Genomic DNA, 8,951 nt, shown 5'->3' on the forward strand with positions numbered 1-8,951 from the left:
TAGCTGTTTGGCGATCACAGCCCCTGCTCTTCTCCTTCTTATCTTCCTCTAGTTGTATTTAGCTATTTTCCAGGCTGAGTTAGCCTTGATATTGTTAGACAGATTGTAGCAGATGCTCATGACTAGTGACACCCCGATGTCGGGCTTTTCTTTTCCGCACTTCTGTTTTTCTTTGATTTGAACTCTTTTAATGGAGATTTTATGTCAAATAACCTTGAAATTATCTTTTAAAATGAAATATCGGTTGTTTTGGAAATGAGTCGGCTTGCCTAGTTCCACGATAGGCGCCATCACGACAGGGGTTAGTTTTTGGTCGTGACAGCTTGACACTTCGATCGTCAAGCTTTTCTCTCCCTTGATGTGGCACATGAGCATAGGCTATGCTCCCAAAGATTCTCAAGTGCTTGACACTTGGCTTTCTTCCACTACATGCTTCTTGAGGAGTTTGATCTCTAACATTCCTTGTTGGAGACCTGTTGTTCAAATAAACTGCACAAGAAATAGTTTCGGCCCAAATTTCCTTGGGCATACTTTTAGCTTTCAACATATATCTAGCCATATTAAGAATCGTTCGATTCTTTCTCTCTGCAACTCCATTTTGTTGGGGTGAATAAGGTATCGTTAAAGGGCGACAAATTCTATGAGATTGACAAAAGTCATTAAATTCTTTTGAAGTGAATTCGCCTCCTCTATCGGACCTTAAAGCTTTTATTTCATAGTCACTTTCTTTTTCTACAAGTACTTTGAAATTTTTAAAAGCAGCAAAAGCTTCAGATTTTTGGTTCAAGAAATAAACCCAAGTCTTTCTACTAAAGTCATCAATGAAGAGTAGAAAGTATTTACTTTTACCAAACGAAGGTGGATTGATTGGCCCACACACATCAGTGTGAACAAGTTGGAGCGGTTTGGTTGATCTTGACATGGCCTCCGTTGGAAAACTCCTCCTTGCATGTTTTCCAAGAAGACAAGCTTCACACAATTGATTGGGATGGTTGATTGATGGTATCCCATGCACCATGTTCTTTTTTCCCATTGATTTGAGCGCTTCAAAATTCAAGTGCCCAAATCGCATGTTCCAATACCATGATTCATCTTGCACATTAACCTTCAAACACTTTGCATCAATTGTCTTAAGATTCAGAGAAAATAATATATTTTTTGCCATATGCACTTTAGCAATTAGAATTTCACTTGAATCTCTAAGCCAAAGATGCATATTTTTCATGTGGATGTCATATTCCTTTTCAAGAAGCTGACCCAAACTCAAAATATTACTTTTAAATTTTGGCACATAATAAATATCTTGAATTAGCTTGTGACTACCATCTTTACAGGAGATCAGAATCGTACCTATCCCTTCGATTTGAATCTTTGAGGAATCTCCAAAGGACACATTACCTCTCACCGTGTCATTGATCTCTACAAACTTCTCTTTGCATCCACACATATGATTGCTTGCTCCATTGTCCAAATACCACGAGCTGCAATCATCTCTGTCTTCTTCCTTGAGTGCCATCAACAGCGTTGACTCAACTTCTTCTTTCTTGTCGTTAACAAGGTTAGCTTTTTCTTCAACATTGCTACGACATTTCCAAGAGTAATGGCCAAATTTATGACAATTATAACACTCAATTTGGGATTTGTCATACATTTGTCCATAATTTTCTTGGTAGTAGCCACGTCCTCTTCCTCCTATATGTCCACGACCACGACCTCTGAATATCTGGTGGATTTTAACTTCATTGTTGAAGTTGTTACCGTTACTTCTTCCTCTTCCATGACCACCACGGCCTCTGCCTCGCCCGTTTCCTCGATAACTCTTTTCACCTCCATAATCCTTAAAGGATGCCTGAGTTTTAAGAAGTTGCTCCAATGGCACTTCTTGTCTCATCTTGATCTTTTCTTCATGGGCCTGTAAAGAACTCTCCAATTGCTCTACCATCATAGAGTCTAAATCTTTAGACTCCTCAATAACACACACCATAAAATCAAATTTAGGTGTTAAAGTGCGAAGGATCTTTTCTACCACACGGACATCTTTTATGTCCTCCCCACATCTTCTTAATTGATTTACCACAGCCTTCACTTTTGAACAATAATCAGAAATGCATTCGGATTCTTTCATTTTTAAAACATCAAAATCAGCCCTTAGAGTTTGAAGTTTTACCTTCCTCACCTTGTCAACTCCTTGAAGAGAATTTTGTAAAATCCCCCAAACTTCCTTTGAGGTGGTAACATCTACCACCTTCTCAAACATGGAATCATCCAAATATTGGTGGGTGAGCGTGAGGGCTTGTTGATCCTTCTTCCTCGTCTTTGCCAAGACCTCTATTTCATTTTGAGGCAGAGCTTCCTCATTATCGGGTTTTGCATACCCCCTGTCTACGATTTTCCATACATCCTGAGAGCCAAGAAAGACTTTCATACGTAGACACCATTTCTCATAATTATCTTTTGTGAGACGGGGGTACTGAAAAGATAGCGGACCATTATTCGCCATGGATCTGATACCACGTTGTTGGAAAAATAAATATATCCCGCCCAGGAATAATATCCACGGCAAATAATAATAACACAAGAGAGTAACAATAATACTAAATTTTTTAACGGGGTAAAATATAATACCTGAGCGGAGCAATATTACCACTATAATATTACAACTTAGTAGTGTCAAGAGACTACTACAACTTCGAAAGAAATAACACTCTTTATTTTAAAACACCTTACTACAATAATACTGTCACTCACTATTTATCTCACAGACAACAATCTGTGGATTACTCTCACTGCTTTGCTTTCTGCTTAGCTTCTCTTTGTTTTTGGTGTGTTTAAATTAGGCAACATCCTCCCCTATTTATAGTTGAACGAATGCTCACCAAAAAATCTATTCGGTTGTCTACTTGCCAATTTGCAAGATTGCAAATTGGTTACAAGCGTCCAAGTTTACAACAACCCATTTTTCTTTATTACAACCAATCAAATCTCTTTCTTTTCTAGCAGCCCACTCTTCTTTGTTTCAACCAATCACATATCTTTCTTTTCCTTTTCCTTTTCTAATTATTTATTTTATTTAGGGATTGGTCCCACAGATTCCGCCTTTTGCTCCTCAGCCTACGGGGTATTAGCAGTCGTTTCCGAGGGAGTAACTAAAAGTTGAAGCTAAAAACTGAATACGTATTTAATAACTGAAAGCTAATTGAAAGATGAGTCATTTTTAACGAACTAACTTTTCTGAAAACCTTCCTTTGATCAAAATCTAAACATTGAATTCGGATGGTCTATTTACCACTTTTTCTGTAAGGATTTAACGTTAAAATTTAGAGCAAGATGAGATTCTTTCAAATTTTTGACCAAATCAATTTTACTCCTTGTTTAATCCTACAAATATGAGTTGCAACACCCGTTTTTGGATAGATGTATCACCCATAAGACAGAAAGAGGAAAACAGTTTCCAGTTAATATGGGAGCATCTCTTATTGCACTAAAGAATTTTTTTGAACCTAGCTAGAGTTTACGGTTTACGAAGAATCTTAACAAACAATCTGCACTAAGCAGGTTTTTCCCAATTACCTTCAACTAGATTAGAGGTGTGGATGGTTGCCTCTTTGTTTACCTTTTAGTTTATGCTACATCATTGTTTTGGTTAATGTTGAATATAACCAAATTATAAAATTCTTGGAAAACTATATTTGTAAAAACCCACATAAAGTCTCTGTCATAATGGAGTGATTCAATTGTTATAGCATAGAGCAAAAATGATAGGCAAAATGGCCACGTGGCACTTAAACTTGTACCAGTTTGCCAACCCGGTACATAAACTTACACTTTTCTCATTTGAACACTCAAACTTGAACACTTTATCCACACAACTATTCGAAGTTTCAACTCGCCTCATTCCTTTTTTGTAAAACCTATCTAAAAGTTAACAAATAGTAAACAAACTATAGGAAAAGCAATTTAGGCTCTGATGAGCACCAGTGTTTTAAAAGGCGGGCGAGCCCTGGGGCGAGGCATACCAAAAATGCTCCTTGACGATAATGGAGTGAAAATCTCAAGAGGCGTACGCCCAGCAATTCGGGACGCACACCCGGGCGTTGAGGTGTGTTTTTGCAATGAGGCATAAGCCCAAGAGACTTTTTCAAATTAAGACAAAATTTGCTAAATAAGTCCTTAATATAATACCCAAATTCTCAAAACTCGGCTTGTAATTACTCAAAATTTTATAAAGAAACTGAAATATCAAATTTAAAAGTCAAGACCTTTTCTTATTGCTAGAAACCCTAATAAATGGTCTTTCCCAATTCTTTATCTTGTCCGCTAATCTGTCACTATCTCCCAAAAGCAACGAACAGTCAATTTTTATTTTTTTTTGCAAATACAAAAAACTTCATTCTCCTTTATAGCAACAAGTTCAAAGTTCAAATTGCAGGTTAGTCATCCTTTTTGTCCTTCATGTAGAAAATTTTATTTTTTTCAACTCAAGTTACTTGTACTTGTAAGTAGTGCATAATGGATTATTTTGACTAGTTTTTAGTGGGGATAGAGCACATCTATATATATATTTCACTTATTTATAGTTTTCTTTAATTTTTATGTAATTTTACTCATTTAAAAATATTTACTGTAATTATATTATTTTATGAAATATTAAAAATTAAATACTCATGGGCTTACACCCCATGCATTGAGGCTTATGCCTCGCTAAAGCATATATAAAATGTCTTGCCTTACGCCCACGCTTTTAAAGCACTGATGAGCACAACCCATAAGAGGAAGAGAGAGAATTATATATAAGACTGACTACTCATATTTATTTACTAAAGAAAGCACACTAAAGATCAGATATCAAGGAAATATGGTCAAGATGAAAAAACATACTATACTTGATTGGTGATGGAAGGAGGCAGAGAAAATTCAGTCATAGTAGAGATCAAAAGACAGGAAGTGACTGAGAAAATTTTTATCAACTTCTACTGTTCTACTATTAGTTTAAGCCATAGATTAAGTTATAGGTTTAGGTTTTTACTTGTGGCCTTCTTTTTCTTCCTCCGGTTGGGGTTATGGTTGAATCTGATCAGCTTATAGAGAAACTCATCAGTTTTCTATACTGGCTTCCTCCCGTATTCGCCAACATTATATTCATCATCGCCATCTTCTTCCTCACTTTTGTATATGTTTCTTCTGAACCTGCTTAGCTCAGTCTTAGCATCATCTTCGCCCAAAAAGTCCAACCCAAATTTGATGTCACGATGCTTAACCAAAAGCCATCGAAGTAGGCGGTCTTCTTTGTTTAGGTAATGCAGCTCTTTGTTAAAACTGGGTGGTGTCATCACTGTCATTTGCATCAGTTGACCCTAAATTGGAACTTTTGCCAGAATAAATTCATATATGGATACCTCTATAGTTAAATGTTATTTTTTCTTTTTTCATAACTGTGGTGTCAGGGCCATCTTTCGTACGCCCCGATTATTCCACTAGTTGTCTGCTATCTACCACCAACACAGGTACCGAGTAACTCTGCCCATCAAAGCTTGGCAGATAAGAAAAAATCACCTACTGTTTTTTTTTTATCTCTGTTGCTTCTATGTTTAAATGTTTATGAACTGCATTTCACCTTTGATGATTTTCTGATAAATCATTCACTTATCGGGAAAGAAGGCAAATGTGACATTATTGAAAGGATAATAGAGACAGACCTGATAGTATCTTCCATCTAGTTTCTTAATGCCATAACCCAGATTAACATTACCAAATGACTTTAAATCTGTAGGCACACTATTTTTTCTATAAACATGCCTCCCAACCTTTGCAACAAGGTCCATCAGAGCCTCCTTCGGTACATGCGATTTCAGTAAAAGCATACAATCATAAAGTGGCATATTTTGTCTCCTCTCAATTCAACCAACTTCCTGAATCACAAAATGAATTGCATTAAAGCTTGGAAAATCCAAAACTAAGACAAGATGTGCATCTGTAACACAAGATGATTAAAGCAAACTCAACCAAGAGATTCACCCATTGGTAAAATAGAGTATGGAACTAACATGCTATGACATTTTCTTATAGCCTGTTTGGCCAAGCTGGAAAAATCAGTTTATTTTGAGAAGTGTTTTTTTTTTTTCAAAAGTGCTTCTGAAAAAGTACTTTTGAAGATAAACATTTTGTGTTTGGCTAATCACTTTGAAAAGCACTTTTGAGCAAATAATTTATGTTTGGCCAAACTTTTCAAAAAGTGCTTTTAAATATCAAATTACGAATAAGGACATGAATAGATTTACTTAATAATTAATATTATAAGTAAATAAATAATCTCAAAATTTTATTATTACATGTAATAATTAAATATTTTTATTTTATTTAATTAAAATATAAAAATAAAATTAAAAAGTACTTTAATTCTTATATTAAAAATCATTCAACAAATATAAAAGCATTCACCCTTAAAGTCACTATATATTAGAAAAATATCCTAAAAATAAGAAGAAATACTTATACTTTAATATCCTAAGTATTATATTTAACGGTTATTTTAATATATACTATATTTTGTTAAGGGTATATTTGGTAAGAAGAAAAGTCAAAACTGCTTCTGCTTCTACTTTTGGGAAGAAGTTATTTTTTTCTGCTTCTTAGAAACTGCTTATGCTTCTTCCCAAAAGCATTTTTTTCCCCAAAAAAGTTTGGCCAAATACCTTAAGTTAAGAAAAAAAGTGCTTTTGGAAAAAAAAAAAAAAAAAACGTTTGGCCTTTGGAGAAACTTGGCCAAACAGGCTATTAGTAGCACAAGTGAAGTAGAAAGTGTATGAACCATGAAATCTAGATTCTTAAATATTTGGAGCATACGGAAAAGGATTTTGCTAATAAATGTGGATGTCAGTGTAGTCAAAGGCGCGCTTAAACCCTCAAGCGAGGCACAAAACATGTGAACGCTCTGCCTCGCTTAGCGGGCACTTCAGCTCTAAGGCATACTTTTCCTTGCCAATGAGCATAATCTTGAAGAGGCAACACTAAAAAGTTGATATTTCACCTTATCGTACGTTTTTCAATTTTTTTGTCCATATATTTGTTATATATGCTTATAGTTCTTAGTCTGTCTTCGTTAAAGCTAACGTTTTATTTGCGTTTTGTGCTTAAAGCCTCAATGGACCTTAGAACCTTTTTGTGCTTTTCGCCTTTGATAACATTGGTAAATGCACAAAATAGAGGATCTTTCTTTTTCTAATAAGCAACACAAAGGGAATTCTCAGTGTGACAATTTGAATAATCCACGAGACACGCACCTGAGACAAGAAGAGTAAAACAGCTACAGAAGAGGGAAAGATAAAAACCCATGAAGAAGCAGAATACCAACTTCCAGTCAGGACCTATAACCTCTTTATATAGTTAGTGAAACATTTAACTCAAGCCCCCAGGAAACAGCAAGGTAACACAATAACCTCTGGAGACTAGTGGCGGAGCCACATTGCTCCAAGGGATGTCAATTTATATCCTTTCTTCGGAAAATTACACTGTTTAGGAAGGTTAAAATTTTATTTTTATGTATATATTTTATGTGTTGAATTCTCTTGATTTTTTCGGTTATTTACTTTTTAAAATTTTGACACCCCTTAATAAAAATGCTGACTCAGCTACTGCTGGAGACCACCTGGGAGGTGTATATATATCTCTCGCCTCTCCCCCCCTCCGCCCCTCCGCCCACCCCAAAAACAGAAGGAAAACAAGAATAAGTTTGCATGTCAGTGTTAAATTCAAAAGATGAGAGAATATAGGCATTTCCCTGCCTTCACGTTTTCTGAAGTCTGAATTTCTGTATTTGCAATCTTTTAACTGATTTTAACAAAGGTCATAAAATCTCTCGTTCACCGTATTTCGGTCTCCTAGCTATTAACTATGCCCAAAGTACAAAACTTTCCTCCTAAAAATGATCAAAGTTTTTGTGGTTTACAGATGAGTTGATGACACAAATATAGAGGAAAGCCAGGGGCTAATTTGTGGGCAAATACATTGGGTACGAGAACTCAAGATATTTCTGTCAAATTAGGTATTTTATATACATATTTTTTAAAATTGGTCTCCTATCACTCATGCTATAAATAGGTTAAATGGTGCACTTGATTGATTATTGAGTTATTTACCAAGAGGACAGGGATCAAATCCCACTTAATACTTCTTCTTTTTTCTTTTTTTTTTGTGCACCCATATTATAAAAATACTAGATTAAAACACAAACAACATATCTTTCTTTTACGAACTTTGTTTTTGTTTAATTAACTCTTCTTCTTTATTATCCCCTTCTTCTAAGAATTGTCTTCAATAGAAAAGGTAACAAGCTCCATCTCCGCCAGCACAATATGAATCTCCTCTGTAGAATAAGTTCTTCAATGTACAGAATTTTACATAAAGACGTACACTGATCAAAAGGCAGGACTCGGGATCAAATACCTATTTTTGCCGTCTCTCTAAAAAATGGAGCAAATACCTAAAAACCTTACTTTTCCTCCATACACGGATCAAAAAAAGAAAGCTAATAGATTCAACATCTACAGAAGAAGGGAGAGGTAAAAAGCACGGCAGCGAATAGCAGAAACATACCGTTCGATTGCCGGAAATGTGAGGATTTCGCCGTAGGGATGGGGAAGCCCGAAAAAGAATTGAGGATTTTGCAAGGATTCAAGCCGCAAAAAGCAGCTTATTTTGTTTTTTTTTCAAGAAATAATTTGTGTTTAGCTAATTTAATTAAAAAAAAATTCTGAGCAGCAATTATTTTTTTACCAAATTTTTAAAAATTATTTTAAATATATTTTTTTCAAAAGTAATTTTCATAAAAATATTTTTAAAAAGAAATTATTATTTTCTGTTTCTCCAAAACTGCTTCTCTCTCCTCAAAACATTTTTTTTATCTCTAAAAGTTTGGTCAAACTCTTCAAACTTTTGAAACGTGGTTAGGATTT

The 8,951-nt window shown here is 35.0% G+C and overlaps 1 long non-coding RNA gene across 2 annotated transcripts; it reads right to left on the minus strand.

Annotated features, from left to right (window-relative positions):
- Window positions 1–4,936: 4,936 nt before the first annotated feature.
- On the minus strand, window positions 4,937–8,685 carry LOC104115800 (uncharacterized). 2 transcript variants are annotated; one of them, XR_011413846.1, is made up of 3 exons: window positions 8,593–8,685; window positions 5,697–5,909; window positions 4,937–5,354 (listed from the first exon to the last, which is right to left on the minus strand). It is a non-coding gene; the product is annotated as an uncharacterized lncRNA (long non-coding RNA). The 2 variants fall into 2 exon arrangements; XR_011413845.1 differs by having other exon boundaries at window positions 5,697–5,905; window positions 8,593–8,636.
- Between the last annotated feature and the right edge of the window lie 266 nt (window positions 8,686–8,951).

The sequence above is a fragment of the Nicotiana tomentosiformis genome, chromosome 2, assembly GCF_000390325.3.
Source record: "Nicotiana tomentosiformis chromosome 2, ASM39032v3, whole genome shotgun sequence".
Lineage (NCBI taxonomy): Eukaryota > Viridiplantae > Streptophyta > Magnoliopsida > Solanales > Solanaceae > Nicotiana > Nicotiana tomentosiformis.